Source organism: Callospermophilus lateralis, chromosome 9, assembly GCF_048772815.1.
Source record: "Callospermophilus lateralis isolate mCalLat2 chromosome 9, mCalLat2.hap1, whole genome shotgun sequence".
In the NCBI taxonomy this organism is placed as follows: domain Eukaryota; kingdom Metazoa; phylum Chordata; class Mammalia; order Rodentia; family Sciuridae; genus Callospermophilus; species Callospermophilus lateralis.
Window position 1 is genome coordinate 68,075,601 of NC_135313.1, and position 22,026 is coordinate 68,097,626.

The window sequence follows — 22,026 nt, forward strand, 5'->3', positions numbered from 1 at the left end:
ATAAATAAATAGCTAACTTTTATGGAAAAAAGAGGAAATATAGAACAATAATTACATGTGGCATCCTTATCTATTTTATCAAATCAAGAAAGAGAAAAGGTAGTATGTTTCATTATTTTTACAAGACATTTAATATATGTGAAGCTGGTAAATATTGTCTTTGTTGTTCCATTTTCTACCCAACTATTTAAACCCTTCCAGTGAGCCAAAAAAATTACTTCCGCAAGCACTCTTCACTTTTCTTGTTCAAACACACACCACTTTTTCTGGAGACACTGCTGCTCTACATCTTCTCAGTGAGAGTTCCTCTGCACTGTGAAAAGTGCCTCTCTCCCTCCTGCCTCTAGTTGGGTGAGTGGAATAGGTAGGAGGGTGCCCCTTTGTTCAGACCCTTCTCCTCTACCTTCCCTGAAAGCCCCAATTTCATGGTAGTTCTTATCATTTACTACACAATTCACCTCATGGTTGCTGTAATCTGCTAAAGTCCAGGTAAAACATGCTCCACAAAGATGTGAGCTCCTTCCTTGGTGTCATTCTCTCCAGCATTACCCCTGCCTTAATCTGTCAGATTTCCAAGCACACATAAAGGATTCTGTGACACTCTTGACCTTTCAGTTCCTTGAACACCCACTTTGCAATGATCCTGCAGTCCCACAACACCTCAGTCTTATGCATTATACCACCTCCTTTCTTTATAACTCATAACCTGTGGTATCCTCAAATATATTTCAATCTCACTAAGACCTCATAAGAGCATCTGGAATATATGGAGTCTGAAGTTTTATTAGACTTTTTAAGAAAAATAATACAAAATTGTGAATATAAAATTAAGTATGGAAGTAAATTTAAGCTGTTTTAGAAAGTTGACACATGCCACAAACCTCACACGATCCAAAAAAAATTAATATTTCTCTGAATTAACTCTCCTTATAATATTTATATTTTTTGAGCTTAGGTTGTAGGTATTCTTACTTGCATGTGCCTTATACAAGACCCTGCAGCAGGCAGGATATGTGTACATGTAAGTGTGCTGTGTTCTCATGATCATACATTTTAGGAAAATATGTGTATATAAGATAATTAGCCATTACTGCCTAAAAGCATTGTCAATTTTTCATTTCTCTTCCTTCACACTTCCTTTCATGTTGGGCAGGGCACAACAATGTCTGTGGATATTTCAGAGAACTAAGAGGAAATAGAGTTGGAGATACATTTAGGTGAGATTTAGGGGAGCATATTTATGGGATTCACAGTCACTTCCATATGTGATAAGTTATTCTTAGGTATCTCAGAGTAGAAATAGCTTCCAAGAATACTTGTATCCACTGTGCCAAACTGCCCTGATATTGTGACACAAAGATATGGGGCTGGAAGTGGTGCCACAATATGAGGAGGCATCACAACCTCCTAGCATTGGATGCTTGTGGGTAGTGAAGAAGAAGCAAAACTTGAACTGTACAGAGCCAAAAATCAGTCAGTACAAAATTCTGCCAAATATTACATAAATGCAACAAGTTTCATAGAATTATCTTAAGTTGTGGGACAACTCTGAAATTTTTCATGAAATTATAACTAAATTATAAAAACAAAAGAAAGCTTTTTAAACTATAATTCAATAAAAATAAATTTCAATCACTCCTAATAGAGGAAAGACTAAGTATTTTCCATATTATCAACAGAAAATAATATTACATAATAACTGGCATCCAGGTAAAAAAATATATAGGGAAAAAGCATTACAGATGTAGGTGAGGCCGTTAATTGAAAATATTCTTTTCCAAATTTATGCTCTTATACTATTTCCTCATTCTAAATAAATATTCAATTCTTTTTCTTGGAGAGAACCCTCAAAATTGTACAAGCTTCAGGTCCACAAACCTTAAATCCACCCCCAATAAAAATCCATGTTTGAGTAGCTCCCACTTTTCCATCTCTAGCTCAAACATGTCTCAGACGTATCCAACTGCCTACTGAACTCCATATCTAATAGACAGCTCAAATCCAAAATGTTCAAAACTACACTCCCAATCCTCCCCAGCCCAGCCCTCTCCAATAAACTGTTCCCCGTTAACCATCCAGTTGATGATAAAACATTCTCCTAATTACTCAGACCAGAAACCTTTGAATTATTTTAGATAGCTCCCTTTCTCTAATCCAAATACTAGGAAATCTATTAGGACATCTTTCAGCACATATCTAGAACTGAGACACCTGTTGTCATTTTACTGCACCATTCTGGTAAGGGCCACAGTCATAGATGTGATTTAGATGATTTCAGTAGCCTCCTAAATGTTCCTGAGTCCACCTTTCACCCCTACATTCTGCTCTAAACACAGAAGCCAATGTGATCCTATTAAAAATGCAAGTTAGATCATGCCATTCCTCTGCTAAACCTTCTAATGTGTCTTCACTCAGAGAAAATGCCAAAGTTTTCCCAAAGTTCTACAAGACCCTCCATGAGGCCCCATCACTTTTAGGTCCCTGATTTCCTCTCCTGTAAATCTCCTCACTCCACTTCACTAGAGTTACATTGACCTCCTTGCTGTTCTCACTGTCACCTTGGGAACTCTACACTCTTTTTACTCTCTGAACTATTTATTCTTCCTCACCTCCTTCAAGTTTTGCTCATAATTCTCTTTCTCAGTGAAGCTTGCATCTATCTCATATTAAACCCTATTTTTTTCTGAGCCCCACTACCCCTCATTCTCCTCTACTGATATTTCTTCTGTAGCATATAAATACCATGCAATTTACTTAGGATGTAAATTTAAGAAGAAATCTTTGATTTATTCACTGATATTTCCCAGGAACCTAGAGCAGTGCTTGATAGTTTTGGATGCTCAAGAAATATTTATTGAACAACTAAACTTTTTCATAAAAAGGATGATTTTAAGTAAAATGTATAGACAGCAGGCATAATAATGCATTATGCTACTGAACACAGTAAGAAAGGGGTGGAAATACTAATGGCCACAAATCATAGCAACAGTACTCCAATATGGAATTGTAGAGAAAATATTTTCATGTTTCTGTATGGTTAGGGAGGGAATTCAAAAACAAAAACAAACAAAACAAAAAAACTGGAATCTGGGTTAAAGGTTGACTGAATAGAGACCTGAGAAATAGAAACACTTATGTCCTAGAGCTATGTTTACATTTCAAAGCAGAACAAAATCCCAGAGATAATGGCTTATATTCTAAAGGGTTTAAACTGAGGACTTTTCCTTTCTCTTCACTGAGAGGAATTGTTTATCTGTGGGAGATATTCCCTCTCTCAGGAGAGGTGGAGACAGTCATATAGTAATTCCTATATAAATTCCCAGATTCCTCATTTCAGGGCTCCCCTCCTTTGTGCACAACCATGTGCACCCTTTTCTGATGAGGGCATGGATAACCAATGTGGCTATGTCTATATGTAATAATAATAGTTTTCCTGCAGGGCACGGTGATGCATGCCAATAATCCCAGCAGCTTGGGAGGCTAAAGCAGGAAGATCCTGAGTTCAAAGCTAGCCTCAGCAAAAGCAAGGTGCTAAATGACTCAGGGAGACCCTGTCTCTAAATAAAATACAAAATAGGGCTGGACATATGGCTCAGTGGTTGAGTGCCCCTGAGTTTAGTCCCTGGTACCAAAAAATAATAACAACAACAACAACAATAATAATAATAATTAGTTTTCCTCTGATACAAAACCTAATGCTTCCTTTGAAGACAAAATAAATAAATACAGCATTTAAAACTTACCAGTGGATTCAGGAGATTTTCTACAAAGATTATATAAGTTAATATAATAGGTATAAATATTAAACATAAACACAATATCTGTCATTAGTAGACATACATATCAGTCTTTCCCTTCACACTACTAATCTTATGTGGCTTAATAGAAAAAGAAAGGGGAATGAAAATTTTCTGTTCATTTTATTGTCTTCCTGCTTCTCTCTCTATTACCAAGTTTCCTATAATGACCCTTGCCAAAAAAATTAGGGAATCACTTTGGATCCTGCAGAACATTGTATACACGTTTCCAGAAAAGCATTACTATGGATTTTCCTACATTATATCCAAAATTGAATTTTTCATCCTGGATGATTCACTTAAGAAGACAAAGAACCCAAGAAACTAATGATGTCATTGGACTGAAAGAACTTAATAATTATAAATCCTCATCTGAATTGATTTTCAAGATTATATAGCGAACAGCTGTTATAAATTTAAAAAGCAAAAAACTTTATTCAAAGAGGGAATACTTTCAAATGGACAAATCTTAAGTCAATCAAAATATTTAAAAAGAATTAACTTTATATTTTGTTAAAAGCCCCAAAGTTAAAAATACAGTTATATCGATATGAACACATTTTGAAACATTAGTAAGCATAAAACATTGCAACTAATAGAAAATATTTTGAGACAAGTACAGAACACTAGAATTTATTCAAAATTTATCCTGCAGTTGAAACCATTCCTAAAATTTTGACTTAAAACTAATAATGAGATTATTATTTTCTTTTATCTTGCAAAATCTTATTTAGTGCCTTGTTCAAGTAAGTTAACAGTTATCATATTTCTCTCTTGTCTCTGTTAGAAGGCAAATTCCATTTCTCTGAAGCTTACTGAGAATTCACAATGAATTCTGAAAAAATAAATGCAGTTAGAATACAGTCATGGAATGGAAAATATCCTAGAAAAACCTCAGGGACTTTTCTAAAAGTTAAGATATGTCAGTTGCAAGAAAATACAATTTCTCCACAAAGAAAAAACAAAGGGTTCGTTAAAGGTAACATTGCTTTCTTAGAACAAATCTTATTAGCAAATCCTGTATTTTTGACATGTTCAAATAACTATCATGTTAGAATTACTATAAATATTTTAATTATATAACAAATATCAGTACTGAAACATTTCTTGGTGTGGCATTGGTCATTGCATGTGAAACATTTACAGAATACAATAAGGAAAGAGGTGCATTTGGTGACTATACTTAATAATAGTATTTATAAACTACTTTATTTAGCATGACTCAGAGGGGGTCAAAATACCTACTTTCAAAGAAAAGTGTATCTTTTATTCCATGAAATGAATATGCCACAGCTGGTGCATAATTACCAAGTTGCTACAGCCATTTAGATGTGTCAGTCACTGGAAAAGGTCAAATACTTTAAGCTGAATAAGCATGTGATCTTTAATTCCATGGAGACTCCAACAGAGACAGAAAACATAACAAGGCATCATTTATCAAAATATATCAAAGAATTCTAAATCCAACTGAAATTCTCTGCCAAAGGAGAGCAACACAGAGAAAAAAAAAATAAAGACCAAAAAAGTCTCAGTGAGTGTACATATACAGCAAACATGTACTATTAGGCAACTGCACTGTTGATCTTGTGTTGTTTTGTTAAAAGCAAAAAGAAATTGTTAAACCAGTGCTGGTCACATTCACTTGGGGGTGCTCTGGGGCCATGTTTGTAATAATTACAAAACAAATGGCCTCATTACTGATTATTTTAGGTAAAAAAATAGAAATAGAAATGTTGAAAGTCCTGCAGTTGCTCATTTAAAAAATGGGGTGGGGGCTTAGTCCAAAATAACCTACAAGTTTAAAAGGTACTGGGGCATGTTTTCAGACAGACTCCTTCTTACATGTTTATTACACCATCTTAAGCAAAACATAGCAACTAAATCAACTTTGTAAGTTGACATAATAGTGTTATTTACAATCTCCGAACATAGTAAGTACTCAACATTTCTTGAATAAATGAATGAATCCTAATAACTTGTTTTCTAATTTAAAAAAGATATGATATTTCTCAACTTTGGTAGGTTGTAGAAGAGCTTAATGTTCAATGTTTACAGTGCTCAGAGATTCTAGAGCTTCAATTGGTCAAAATACTGGATAATAAAGATTGCTTATAGGACATAATCTCTGCACTTAAAAAAATGATAACCATCCAGGGGCTGGAGTGGAACTCAATGGTAAGAGCACTTGCCTAGTACATGTTAGGCCCTGGATTTCCTTCATAGCACTGCAAAAAAAAAAAAAAAAGACAACAATCTACTAGTTGGAGAATTAAGTATGATAATTGACAATGAAAACACTGCCAAATAATACAAATTAGAGTGCAAGTAAAAAGCATTAAACATTATTACAATATAAAATGAAGCAAATGTTATGTGATACCAGTCATTAAATGCTATAAGAGTTCATAATAGTCAATCAAAATCACCTGGGCAATTAGGAAAAGTTCCATGAAGAAGGTGGACTTGAGTTGGTCTTTAACAATAAGTAAGTTTTGGATTAATAAAAAGAGGAATTGAGGGCTGGGGTTGTGGCTCAGCGGTAGAGCGCTCGCCTAGCACATGCAAGGCAATGGGTTTGATCCTCAGCACCACAAAAAAATAAATAAATAAAATAAAGATATTGTGTCCAACTAAAAAATAAATATTAAAAAAGAGGAATGGAAGTTTGGAAAAAAAGGAGATAATGTGAGCAAAACTAGAAGAACAATTTGAGAGAATAATGTGAAGTTCTTGTTTGAACAAGAGGAAAAGACAAGGTAAAATAGAGCATATTTTATAATCAAAAAATCTTGCACTTTCACTAGTATTTTAAAATATTTATGTTTAGGGCTGGGGTTGTGGCTCAGTAGCAGAGTGCTTGCTCAGTAGGTAGCATGCGTGAGGCACTGGGTTTGATTCTCAGCACCACATATGTTAGGACACACACATGAAGAAGGCAGGAGACAGGAAGCAAACCTTAGATCAGCAGGCTTTTTTTAGCTGCGGATTCAATTGGTGGAACCCTGGAGTGGCTTATTTTCAGGGCAGAAAATGGTGGCCAGCGGTTTGGATTATATAGGCTTCCTTTAGGGTGGGACAGGAGGGCAATTCCTAGATCCAAGTATTGGGGTCCTGATGACCCATTAAGGTGGGACAGGAATGTGACTAGGGAATTTCCTGGGGCTTATTGTATTAGCACCAGGTGACCCTTTAGGATGGGGGGTCAGGTGCCAGTCAGGTGCAAGTTCCTTTTATGTTCTTTCTTCTGGCTAAGGCCTGGGATTTTAAATGACAAAAGGTTAGGGGAAATGTCCTTGGACTTGTTTTTCATAACTTTCAGCTTATAAATAATTTTTTTAACAATTAAAAAAATTGGATTATATTTTATTGTTTTATTTTTCAAGGAAGAGAGAGCAAATGGATCAACATATGTTCTGAGATACTCAAACAATGAGTGCAAAAAAGAATATGAGAACCAGTATTTACCCACACCTCAACCCCATTTTATTTTTTTATTTTTTTTTAAAGTAGATAAAGTTTTAATAGCTATTCTTTTCAGTTTTAACTAAAGAAAAGGAAGGGAAATATTTCATAATTATCTGAGTTTCATTCAACGGGAGATCCATGTAATCACATCACAATAGTCCACACTGATAAACAATAGAATAAAACTTCATTTTTTCCAATGTTAAATATATACACCAATAGCAAATTAAAATTTGAATAAATTAATGAATAAGCAAATGGAATTCTTAGGGGCAAGTGATATACTCATTGTATTCAATCAATAATCATTAAATCAGTGAATATTTAGGTATGCTTATATCATCATTCTAATTTATAGATTTTTTTATTTTTATTTCTTTTCTATAAATCATTATTGATTACTTCACATTTTGTTATTTTTTTTTATTGGTTGTTCAAAACATTACAACATGACATATCATCTTTCATACATTTGATTCAAGTGGGTTATGAACTCCCATTTTTACCCCAAATACAAATTGCAGAATCGCATAGGTTACACATTCACATTTTTACATAATGCCATATTAGTGACTGTTGTATTCTGTTACCTTTCTTATCCCCTACTATCCCCCTCCCCTCCCCTCCCATCTTCCCTCTCTACCTCATCTGCTGTTGTTCAATTCTCTCCCTTGTTTCCCCCCCTTTCCCCTCACAACCTCTTATATGTAATTTTGTGTAACATTGAGGGTCTCCTTCCATTTCCATACAATTTCCCTTCTCTCTCCCTTTCCCTCCCCCCACTTGTCTCTGTTTAATGTTAATCTTTTCCTCATGCTCTTCCTCCCTGCTCTGTTCTTGGTTGCTCTCCTTATATCAAAGAAGACATTTGGCATTTGTTTTTTAAGGATTGGCTAGCTTCACTTAGCATAATCTGCTCTAATGCCATCCATTTCCCTGCAAATTCCATGATTTTGTCATTTTTTAGTGCTGTGTAATACTCCATCGTGTATAAATGCCACATTTTTTTATCCATTCATCTATTGAAGGGCATCTAGGTTGGTTCCACAGTCTAGCTATTGTGAATTGTACTGCTATAATCATTTATGTGGCAGTATCCCTATAGTAAGCTCTTTTATGGTCCTCAGGGAATAGTCCGAGAAGGGCGATAGCTGGGTCAAATGGTGGTTCCATTCCCAGCTTTCCCAGGAATCTCCATACTGTTATCCAAATTGGCCGCACCAATTTGCAGTCCCACCAGCAATGTACAAGTGTACCCTTTTCCCCACATCCTCGCCAGCACTTATTGTTGTTTGACTTCATAATCGCTGCCAATCTTACTGGAGTGAGATGGTATCAACCCCATTTTAATTAAATTATGATTTCTCAGCATCCTGCCACTTTGCTCCAGGGGAATTGGTTAGAAAATGAACAAAAAGGTAAAACTGTTAAAATTTTCCAGGTTTAGTTTTGTATTAATTCGAAAGACATGTGCACGGGTAGAAAGGGCTCATTCTGGGAATAATGGCAATTAAGGACAGAAGGGCTTGTTTGGAAAGACAGAGGAGTCATTGAGGAGGAAACACAAGATTTCCAAGAGGCATACTGATGGAATTCAACTGGGAAATTGAAGGGGTAATACAAAGCAAAAATAAAACAGCATTTCTGTAAAGATGTTTACAAATAAGAAATAGTTAATGTGGTGGATTTTTTTTTTTAAGTGCCATGGTATTTCAGTAGCTTCTTCCATCAGGAGGTGGATTCTATTCCTCTAACTCTTGACTCTGGACTTGGACATATGACTTTCTTTAACCTATGGGACATTGGCAAATGTGACACAAACCATCTGAGCATGTCCAGACTAGCCTGCTGGAAGATGGAAGATCATATAGAGAGAAGCCCTAGTTGACAGCCGCCCTGCAGAGGACTTAAAGCAGCCAACCTCGGCTGCCTAATCATCTGCTCCCTGCCACGCAGGAGCCAGCTGACCCAGATCAACAGCATTAACTAGCTGAGCCGTCCAAATTGACAACATACAGAATTTGTGACCTAAATAAAATGGTTGCTGTTTAAAGTCACCAAGTTTGGGGAAGTTTTGCTGAGAAAGCAAAATTATTTGGAAGAAAAAATGAGAAATTGTAAGGATAGATGGACAGGAAATAAAGTAGAGCAGTAAAAGAAACAGGAAAATAATTCTAATTAGAAAACAACAGGAAAATGTTAACTAAGGAGAGATATACCAAAAAAAGGTAAGTTAACAAGAAAGAATCAAAAAAGTATTGTGAACAGTATTGATAGGGATAAGAAACTGAGTAAGAACCTGTGTAAAGATACAACCTGAGGATTCCAGAAATGGCATACAAAAGGCAAAACTTGTACTACCAGCAATGACTCCTGCCTTAGGTTGAGGGGCAGCAAGCCCTCAGGATTGGAATGTACAGTGTTACAGCTGAGGGCAGCAGGAAAGAGGTCACAGTGCCAGCATCCAGGGCTGTCAACAGCCCCACCAATAAGACAGGTGGAAGAGACTCTGGGTAGACCAACAGCCTACTGTGGCTTAAGCAGCATAAGATCCTAGAGATGCTGTTGCACAAGGACAAGGAGATGTTAAAAGCTCTCAATTACTTTTAACCTTGATTCTTGAAAACAATTTGCAGACTTGGAGAAATATACAGAGATATGAAAGGCAGAAGTTTAGCCAACAACATACATTTTCAAGGAAGTAAAGGAAGAACTTAGAAGCATAAATGAAGATGTTGAAGCAATAAGCAACTCTTGTCAAGATATGACAAGTCATCTACAGGTAGCAAAGAAATAGTCTCAAGATTTAATAGTAAAACCATTAAGCTTCTGGATGAAAGTCAAATTAAAAAATAAGAGCACAAGTTGCAGATGCCTTCTTATACAAGTTCCAAATGACTTCTGCTGAAATAACTCAAGGAACAGAGAAGGACTTATTATTAAGGATGTTTTCAAGGCATTGGAAAGAGTAAAACATTCATAATTATGTCAAAGTTTACCTGCATATCAACAAACATCAGGTTTAGAAATTATGGAACAGAAGGGTCTTGTTTCAAGAAATTGCTTGGGAAAGACTTCATCAGTGGACTCAAATAAAGAACCTTGATGATGAAGAACCTTGACACAAAAATCATATGAAACACCTCTAGCATTAATTAGGACAATGGAAGCCCTGCCAGGTATACCTTAGATGAATTTGGAATAGCCAGAGGAAGTATAGATGTATACAGGTTTACTGATGTTCTTACAGGAGGGGACCAAGGAGGTACACCTAGATCCATTGAAATCCACTCATATGACCCTTTGAGGTATGCACAAAATTTGTTAGCTTGGGTTCATCAACTTACTGCTTCTGAAATGAATTACTTTGAATCTCTCTTAAAGCATGTAAATACACAATTTTAAAGAAAATATTCAAGAAGTTGCTGAACATATTACTAAGGGGTTCAAAATGAGTAAACTTGCTAAGGTTGGGGAAGTTTTAGTATATAAAATTTCCAATCTTCTGAAATTTTACCAGTGGCATTGTTGTAAATAGTGCAACTGCATTGTTGACACTACTCTTTGCTGGACAAATAGGAAATATTGAATATTTCTCAATAGGTTGAGTCTTAATACCAGTAAATTAAAGGACAAGGTTGAACTCTCACCACTGAACTTTGCACCAAATTGGGCACTCAGTCAGACACTCAAGTTGCTACATAAAGTTTTGGATGTTTCTTTGGTCATACCCTTTAATGCTCAAAAGCTGATTTTGTGCAGGTTTTATCATGTGTCTTGGATCCTCTCTGCCAGATATGTGCTTGTATCAGCCAGCAATTTAAGCACAGATAATACAGTCACTTCCATGGTCAATGCCCTATTGATAAGGACAACATTAGTTCTATTTGAATTCATTGGCAGATACAAAACAACTAGCATCTGGAAAGGCTAGTTCCAGACTGAAGTAAATTTAGACACTTATAAATGAGCAAGCCTCTTATGTTTTAACTAGAATAGGCTTGAATTATATCTATAACACTTTTCAGCACCCTAAACCTAAACAGGGTTTTTTAGTCAATATGCCAAACATGGATTCTGTGTCACTGAGGGCTACAGTGGTTCAGTTTACCTGCCAGAAAATATGTTAATGCCACTGCTGAACCTTGTTCTAAGTACCACAATGAAAGAACAGATGCTAACAGTCTACAGCACTAGTCTGTAGGGCCTGTGGTGAAGCATGTGCTGCTGTGAGGCAGTCAATAAACACAGAGATCTAGAGAGCTTCCTATGCTGATCACTGCAGCAAACACAAACACTTCTCTCCTAGTTATGTTATTTGATTGTGTTAGCAAAATATTGCATCCCTAAAATATTGAAGTCTGTCTTATTTTTTAGCCTATTAAATCTTTACTTAGAGATTTGACAGAATTTTCTTTACATTGTAAATTTGTAGGTCCCAATTAATTTCTTTCAGTTTCAATAACATGGAAATAAGTAACACATTGGACTGAGTAGTAGTATTGCTCTGATCTGATTTCTATAGATTCTTTGTTAGCTACCTCTCTAGCTCTGCAGTTTCCCCTTTATTCTGGAACATAAATGAAAATTTAGTATGAGAGTTTTGAAGTATTTTTTACAAGAATAATTCTAAATTAACAGCATACAAAAATTTTGTTAAAATTTAAGAATTAGTATAAAATGTGACCTAATAAATGTTTCTTTACCTAAAAAAAAAGGAGACAAAATTGAAAGCAGAATATAAATAAATGCCAAGTCACGTGGAACTGTAAGGGTTTAGAGCCCAACAAGAAATAGCCCTTTGGGGAACCTATAATGCACCATCTACTATGTAAAATGGTTTGTTGACATTTTCTCATTTAATTTTTTCAAAATTCCTGTAGATTCCATTTACAGATAAGGAAACAGGTTCAAAAAAGCAACTTGCCAATAAATAAGTTGTGGAGATTTGCTATATAGCATAATGCCTATTGCTACTTAAATTTTTCTTAGATCTTATGTTCTGATCACAAATAATAATAATAATAATAATAATAATAATAATAATAATAATAATATAAGACAGCAGGAGGAAACTTTAGGAAGTGATGGATATGTCCAGCAATATCCAACATAACTGCCAGTATACCCTCTCTTAGCACCTTGTTTTAGCACTAGTCTGTAGGGCCTGTGGTGAAGTTTTAGTATATAAAATTTATAAACTTATGAATTTTATAAATTTTTCAAAATCTCAATTAAATGGCATTATATAATTAGGTATATAGTACCTATGGTAGGTTCTAGAGCCCAAAATGTGGTCTATGTCTATATTCCCAGGACCTGGCATACTAAAATCTTAATAAGTGTTTCTTGGATGACATACCAATATAAAGCTTTTTCACAGCATTTTATTCTGCAGTAGGCTGAAATACTTAAAAAGTATAGTTCACAGAAGAGAGGATTTGAAGGAAAATGGGATCTGTATTGGCAAGTGAAAATAGTTGCATGACTTATAAAGGGAGGTGCAGGAATACAAAACAGATATCGTATTCGCATCCTTCACTGGTTCTTGGCAGAAAGTACACAGAAATTTTATTTCCTTAAACATCAATCGCAATAAATGAATATAAAAAGAGTTTTTTTTTATCTTTCAGTGATTTTTACAGAATATAGTAGATGAAAACAGTGGCTAGTGCTCTCCCACATACAACCTTGGCAATATTGGTGTTAGTCTTATGCCTGCTCACCAGAACCAGTATGCACCTCTCTTCCTAACTCTGTGCTCAGTGAAAACACTTTAGCAGTATGAAATTAGACACAAAGAAACCACATAACCACATAAATTAGCAAATGGTACAAATCAAAACTACTGGGGAGGTGGGAGGGCAGAGAGGGAACAGAGATTATAGAGTACTGCTGCCTGGTGCCTGTGGGGACATACAGGTGGAACTTCCTAAATTTTCTCTTTTTTATAAGTTATTGAAATTTTTCTGTACTCAAAAGTAGTCTGATCATTTCATTATAATAAGCTTGGCTTCACTTTCTCAGAAGGATTGCTTGAGTAATTTTATGAAGAGAATAAAATAACAACCTTGGGCAAGGCAAAAGCATGAGATAAAAGGTCGATGTTGAAAGTGAAGTTAAGAGTCATATTCCCTCCTGCATCTATTTTCATCCTCTAAATTACATAGGTCCCAAAGAGTATTTTAGGAAGAAGGGAAACTAAACCCTAATCTTTTTTTTTTTTTTTTTTTGGTGCTGGGGATTGAACTTCTAAAGCAGTATAGTTCCCTAAATGAAGAAGGCAGGCAGGATTGATAATAACCCTCCACCAGCAGCTCCCATCAAGAATGAACACCAAGGCAGAGAGAAAGGGCTGGCAATTTCCCAAACTCACAAACTCAGTAGCAGCCTTTACATTATCTTGTGTGCATGTGTGTATGCATGTATATGCACATGCACACATAAGTGGATGTGTGTGCATATAACTGGTTCTAAATCCATCATGTAATGAATGCCAAAGGCCTAGATACTAAGGAACTTACCTTGAGTGGAGAGAAGACGTGTATGTGTGCCTTAAAATAAAGAAGATAAAAGACTTGGGTCATTGAGAAGTATGACACTTAAGACTCAAGGCAGATTTTGCTTTGTATATGCAGAGGGAGAGGTTATGGGGCTGTGTAGGAACATTAGATAGATAAGCTATAGAAGAAGCAACAGTTTTAGTGGACATGGCCTTATATGTATGATGGCAGGCAGGCATATAACTCTAGTGGCAACTTGTATCATTCCCACTGCTCTAGATGCTACCAAACTTCTACCTGGCAATAGAAGAAACAAAGTTAATTGGCTAGGCTATCCATTAGCAAGTATTTATTTAGGTTAAACTTGAGAGCCATATCTAGTACATGATCTTCAAATTTTTATCTCTTTTGTTCACTGCTCTATTTCTAGTATCTGGAACAGTGTCTGGCACTAACAACAGTCACCCAACAGAGTTTCAAGAATGGCTAAATTAATGGATCTGAAATTCCATTCTTCTCATCAAACGGGTTTTATATCATAAACTTATCCAACCCTTTAGACTAAGTAAATCTAGAGACACTTGGGAGGAGAATCCGAGGAGGAATACCATACTTCCAGATAAGGGCACAACCTCTGAGTTATTGTGCTTTAAGTGTGAACCAAGGGCTAGGAATATAGCTCAGTTGGTAGTGCACTTACCTCACATGTACAAGGCCCTGGGTTCAATCCCCAGTACCACAAAAAAATAAATAAATAAATTTAAAAGGATTTAAATGTGAACCAAATATGAACAAATTTTGTATTTCAAGATGATAAGCCTAACATACTCTAGTAAAATTAGCAAGTCAAATTTGATGGCATTTTTTTCATATCTACTTTAATTTGAACTGCTTTCTTCCTCATGAAAGGTATAAAACTGCTCTCTGTGTATTTTACAAGGCATAAATAATTTATATAACATTTTGAACACCTTCATCTATATAGAGTAAGGAATCCTTTCTAATTTTAAAAGTAATAAACTTCTATTGTCAGTGAATGTGAAAACTAAAAATATTTAAGCATTTCATCTTTAAACAAAGCTAATTAGGAACTTATGTTCTAAAGTATACACTAGAAGTTCATAGAATTTAGAGCTGGGGAATGCTTTAGAAATCACCTGGTAGAAACCTCTCATTTTAACATGAAATAAACTGAAGTTGAAGAAGTTAACTCAGCATTTCTAAAACCAAATATTGCTAAGTAGCCCTTTTCCATTATTGACAATTAAAACAACTCAATCACTTTTTTTCTAACATGGAATCCTACTATTTCTATTTAATAAAATTGAAAGTATATACAATCTTCCATCTAACAGATTTTCAAATACTTTTAGTAGTCATGTTCTTTCTAAGTATTTCTTTAGCATTTTCCTCAACTAATATTTGTGTTATTTTATTACCTCTACTGCAATCATGTTGAATTCTTCAGTGTATCTACCTTAGTGTATCCAATGAAGGGCTACAGAGTACACCTGGGGCAATTTAGTTTTCCCAATACAGGTACCCACAGCACTTATGGGTGAAAATAGCATTCCAGAAGTGAATATCCAGGGACAACATGAAGAAGAATAATTTTTAAAAACAAAGACAAGTGTGGAGAAAAACCAATGTTTAAAAGAGAGTTGTCAAAAGTTTAAAGAAATAAATAGAACCTCTCACTATGTTAATAGGAATGTGTAAATGTGCAATTATTCTGAAAAATGATATAAAAACATGTATCAAATTTTCAGCTTTAAAACATTTGGAAGAGAATTTACATCTGTAAGATCATCAAGTGCACAGAATATATATACAACAATATTCATAGGAGTTTTGTTAAGAGAAAAGTGAGAAATAAACAAAATGTGCATTAATAAGGGATTGATTAAATAAATCAAAGTACATGCAATGACATGTTCTGCAGCAACTCAAATGATGACATCTACATTAATAACATGAAAATATCCTGATTTTTTAGTTGAAAAAAGAGCCATTTAAAAGGTCAAACATGTACCATAATTCCATTTATATATAGTCTAGTTATAATTGTTTATGACACATGATTAAATTAATGTTCTATTCATAATATTAATCCTGTTATTCTTTTTCAGAATATTTATAGTAATAATTTCTGAGTGGTTTCTTTGCATTTCTGAGGTTGCTTTGTTTGCTTTCTTTATGCTTTTGTATACAATTTGGAGATTTTTTAAAATTTTTATATATATTTTAAGTTGTTGATGGACCTTTATTTTATTTATTTATATGCGGTGCTAAGAATCAAACCCAGTGCCTCACATATCCTAGGCAAGTGCACTACCACTGAGCCACAATGCCAGCCCCATCTTGGAGATTTCTAATTGTTTATATTATTTTAATAATTTTTATAATAATAAAGTTATTTTTATTTCAAAAAAAATCTAAAAATTTCAGAAAGGGTAGAAAAATCAGTGGAATAAAATAGAAAAAAAAAAACAGCAAGGAACATGGTGGGAGAAGATAGGAAGCCTAGGCAAAAAAGATGAAAGAAAAGAGTGATCTAAAAAGAAAGGCACTGTCAGAAGTTTTAAAAGCCACAGGGAATTTGGGGCTGAGGACAGAGGGTTACTATATCTGGCAATTCAAAGTACTTAATAATTAGATAGAAAGCAGATTAAGAAACCTAAAGAGAAAGATCAATGAGACAATATGAGAGAAATAAGGCATTCACATTTAAATAATGTCTCAAACATTGTAAATAGGTCTTTTGTTTTCATGATCAACATTATGACTAATTTCATTGGCAGTGTGGCACCATAGCTTTGGATTCATCAAAAAAAAATGCTTTCTTACTATAGAGTTATCTACTTAAAACAGTAATTTATCCCAACCACAAACTGTTATACAAAGAAAAATAAGATTTTTTTAAAATCCTTTTGCTAAGAAGCCTGTAGTGTTTTTACAAGGTATTTCTAAGGAAAGTTTGAAAGTAATAAAAAAAAAAAAAAGAACACTCATAATATTCTCTCCCAAGAGGCCAGATGAAACCTTATTTTATCAGCAGAAAATTAAAATTTTACGTTCTTCTCATCATGATTTCAATCATTTTGGCTTCCTTTATTATATTCCCACCTGAAACTCATTAAAGGGTAGAAACACCAGAGGAGTGAAGCTAAGAGAATCTGTTTCTTCCATCATGTTTTCAATGGTTGGACCATGGGCAGTAGGAACACCTAGGGAGCCAGGAAAGAGGGAAGATGGGATGAGGGAGGAAACACATAAACCAAGCGTGGAATGCTAGTCACCAGGGGATGGAGGCAGAGGGGGCCTGGGGTGATGGTCATAGAATAGAAAACTTCACTTAGATAAGAAGAGCAAGTTCAAGAGAATCATTGTACAACATGGTAACTGTAGTTAATAACAATGTATTGTATTTTGAAAAATACTGAGAAGCACATGTTAAGTGCTCTCACCCTAAAGTAATCTACCTGGCCTGGTGCAGTGTCACATGCCTGTAATCCCAAGAACCCAAGAGGCTAAGGCAAAAAGGATGACAACTTTGAGGACAGCCCAGGCAACTTAGCAAGACCCTGCCTCAAAATAAAAAATAAAAAAAGGGCTGGGGGTGTATGTTGCTCAGTGGTTAAGTGCACCTGGTTTCAATCCCCAGTACCAAAACTAAAACCAAAACTAAAACAAAACCTATGTGAGGTAAAGCATATGATTTCATCCAGATTTAGTTATTCAACAAAGTATATACTCTTCAAAATATCATGTTGTACACAGCAATTACATACAATCTTCTCTGTTGATTTAAAAAATAAATTTTTAAAAATGAATAGAGGAGCAAACAATTTCATTCACTGGGCGAAAATATAAAAGAGAACATTTCAAGTAGCAATCTCAGAATGCTGGACACCTAGGGCTGGGGATGTGGCTCAAGCGGTAGCACGCTTGCCTGGCATGTGTGCGGCCCAGGTTCGATCCTCAGCACCACATACAAACAAAGATGTTGTGTCCGCCAATAAATAAATATTAAAATTTTTTTAAAAAAGAATGCTGGACACCTGAAAGGAATTAATTTTATTAAGGTTCCAGTGATTTTAGTACTGCTAAAATTATGGGTGTATACTAGCCCCCCAAAAATCAAGAATATCACCATTTTTAATTATTTAATACTTGTTCATTATTACCAGTATTTAAAACAATTGCTGTATTTAATGTGAATATAAATAGGTGAAGTGGCCACAGTAATTTTTTTCCCCCAATAATGTCTAGAACTCAAGTGTCTCAGTGACAACACTAATACCTAACCCTCCTTGGGGAAGGAAGAGCACAAAACACAAACTTGGCTCAGTGTCTTTACAGCTATCCTCATTATCTGATTAGCACTTAAATAATTATTGATAAATGCTGATGAATTCCCAAAAAAAAAAAAAAATTCAAATGGACTGGTCATTTTGTTAGAGGATCCTGTAGAAAGAAGATACCCTGTAGAGGCTGTGTGTCCTATACAGTTGACGAGCTTTCAGGATACCTCTAGGGGATTAGCAGCCAAGAAATGGACTAAGTTGACATACTTCACAATGTCCCCTTCACAGTATTACTTCCACATTTTAAACTACATAACTAAAGAATGAATATACTTAAGTCTTGGATGTCTAGAAAACTCAACAATAGTATAGTGTTAATATAAACCTATGTACTAGATATTAAGAATCTTTGGTCACTAAGTGGTTTGTCTTCAAAGTATTAAATGTTTTCCAATAAAAATATTTAAGGATTAATGGAACAATTTCTTTGCTCTAAAATTCCCTTTTAATATTTCTAGGATTATATTTAATGTAACAAAAAGGAATTTCTTTTCATCTATTATATTTCTAAAATGCTGATTGATAGGAAATGTTACAGACAGAAACACACACATACAGAGTTCTCATTTACAGAGATTATGGCATATGTCACATTAAAAAGCAAATTCCCCGTACCCAAATACTACTGTGCCTTTGATAGGTAGAGAATAGCAATGAGCAGAGCAAAATTAATTTATGTGAGTCACATACATAAATTATATGAAATAATTAAAGGAAGAACCATAGAATATGGTGTATCATTCATCTGAGAGTTAATTTTAGGAATAAAAGTGAATTTCATTATTAAAGGCTTTTATTATCTTATTTAATTATTATTACCAGGATACCCATAGGAAAATTGAACAGTTTATTATGAAATGTAAATAGGCATTAAAGATGGTTCAATAAATGACTGAAATTTACTGCTGGCTATTCCTTTCTGAAATGTCCAATGTTATCCTCCCTAATTTTCATCTTCAAATGTTCAATGTGTTTGGCAGACAAAATGTACAATTTTAAAAGATTCTTATGTACGCTACTTATTATCAGCTCACCAAATATCACTTAGAACTAACTATACCATCAGTTGACCCTATATCAACAATACCAAATAAATTATTAATTTGTAGTGCAGCAGAGAATTTAAAATAAGAACATCAGGCTGTAATAAAAACCAGACTCCAATGAAGAGTGTCTTTCCTATTGAGGGGAATGAATTCCAGTCCAGTGGGAATTTGATAACTATATATAAAACATTTCAAACTCAAACAAAATTATTTGTAAAACTATTGTGGTATGGGTACTAACTTAACTTAAATGCCTTATTGCTTAATAATAGGACAGTGTCAACATTTTAAAACTAGTCATGAAAAAGTAAGTAAATTTGGCCAAGTCTCCTTGTGGATTTGAATCTCTGTCCTAACAGTTATTAGTCATCTGATCTGGGCAAGTTGTTTAATTGCCTGTGCTTTAGTTTATTCCTTTGTAAAATGAAAATAATAATGGAACTTGCCTCATTGAATAACTACAAAATTAATCCATTCTCCATTATCTGATCTAACTCATGCAAAAATTTAAACTTCATCCCCAGTCACATTTTATGTGCTCCCACACAATCTCTGATTTAGCCAAATCACATTTGCCATTCCCAGAATATAAAAGATCCTTTATTCTTTGACTTTAGAATTCCTATTCATCCTTCAAAGCACACCCCTATCTTTGTGAACCCAATGTTTGTTTCTCCTAGCAGAATCCACTTTCTGCTTCTATTGAAAATTTACATATTCTTTATTATAATGAGCGATACTTAAATTTATATATATATGCAACTTGAGGACAGATTGTATCTTCCTAATATGTATCTTCATTCTTAAAATCCAAGTCTATAGTGATTACCTAAATACACATGGAATCTATATAACCATAGCTTATGAACAAGTCCTGATATTAACTAAAATTTCAAAATTCCAGCTGAGCATAATGGCACATGCCTGTTTCAATAGTGACTCAGGAGGCTGAGGCAGGAGGATCACAAGTTCATGGCAGCCTTAGCAACTTAGCAAGCCCCCCCCCCGTTTCAAAATTGAAAAATATAGAAAGGGCTTGGGATGTTGTTCAGTGGTAAATCACCCCTGTGTTCAATCCTCTGTACCAAAATAATAACAATAAAATTTCAAACTTTGGTATCTTCAATATAATTTTGTTAAGTTTTGATAATTAGTGATGTTGGGCATGTTCACACTTATCCCCATCTGGCATTTGTTTGTCTTCTTTGAAGAAATGTCTATTCCAGTATTTAGCTTATATTATTAGTTTTTTCTAGTTAATTGTAGGAGTTCTTTACATATTTTGGAAATTAACCCCTTGTCATCTATATGGTTTGCAAATATTCACTTTCATTTCATAAGTTGCCTTTAAATTAAGGTTATTATTTCCTTTGCAGTGCAGAAAGTTCTTAGTTTCATGGAGTCTCACTTGTCTGTTTTTGCTTTTGTTGACTGCTATTGGGTTTATATCCACGAAATCACTACCAAGACCACATTGTGAAGCTTTTCTTGTGTTTTCTTCTAGTTTCATAATTGCAGGTCTTAGTTTTAAGTCTTTAATCTACTTTGAGTTGATGTTTATGGGTCCAATTTCATTCTTCCTCATGTAGATAACTGATTTTTATTGAAAAGGCTGTCTTTTCTTTATTATGTACTCTTGGCACCTTTTTTGATGATCAATTGACCACTAAACTGTGGCTTTACTTCATGGCTCTCTATTCTGTTCCATTGGTCTATGTATCTGTTTCTATGCTAGTACCATACTATTTTGATTACTACAGGTTTGTGGTATATTTTGAAATCAGGTAATGTGATATCTCCAGCTTTGTTCATCATGCTCAAGAAGGATTTGGCTATTCCAGGTGGTTCTATGTGAATTTTAGGATTATTTTTTTCTATTTCTGTGAATAATGTTTGAATTTCAATAGAGATTGCATTGAATCTATAGGTAATTTTGGTAATATGAACATCTTTATAATATTAATTCTTCTAATCCATGAACATGAATTATATTTCTGTTTGTGCCATCTTTAATTTAATTTATCAACATTTTATCGTTTCCACTTTACAGATCTTTCACCTCCTGGTTAGATCCATTTTAAGTACTTTTATACCATTATAAATGAGGTTACTTTCTTTTTCAGACACTGTTTTAAACATTGTTAGTGAATAGGAACACTATGGATTTTTATATATTAATCTTTATTCCATAACTTGACTAAATTGATTTATTCTGAGAGGTTTTTTTTGGTAAGTGTTTATAGGTTTACATACAAAATCTTAATTATTATTCTTCAATTTGGGTGATTTTGTCCCCTTTCTCTTGCCTACTTGCTCTGCATAGGACTTTCAGTACTTGGTTGAATAGAAGCAAGAAGAGTAGTCATCTTTGTCTAGATTCTGATCTTAGATGGAAATCTTTCAACTTTTCATCATGGAGTATGAGATAAACTGTGGGTTTATCAGATATGTTCTTTTTACTCTTTAGGCACATTCTTCAATAACTAATTTGTTGAGAGTTTTTTTTATAAAAAGGATGTTGAATTTTGTCAACTGCTTTTTCTGCATCTAGTTAAATAATCATACCATTTTTGTCTTAATTCTGAATTTTGTCTTGATTCTTTTGTCCTAGATCCATGAATATGGTATGTCACACTCATTGATTTACATATATAGAATCCATCCCAGGGATAAACCTTTCACCACAGGAGTAAATAAATACTACTCTACCATGACATACAAAGCATCTTTTCTCCTGCTAACTTTTGGCCTTGTTTGTTCTTCTACTAGTTCCTTCAAATGTAAAGTTTATTTGAGCTCATTCTGATTTTTAGTTTTTGGTACTGGATATTGAACCTAGGGCTGCTTA

At 34.4% G+C, this 22,026-nt stretch overlaps 1 protein-coding gene and 1 pseudogene across 3 annotated transcripts in view; one reads left to right on the plus strand and one right to left on the minus strand.

The window, feature by feature from the left end:
* Nucleotides 1-22,026, minus strand: part of Slc4a10 (solute carrier family 4 member 10) — a 194,389-nt gene that overhangs the window by 129,543 nt on the left and 42,820 nt on the right. The window lies entirely within an intron of this gene.
* LOC143407195 (conserved oligomeric Golgi complex subunit 6 pseudogene) lies at nt 8,669-11,571 on the plus strand (annotated as a pseudogene).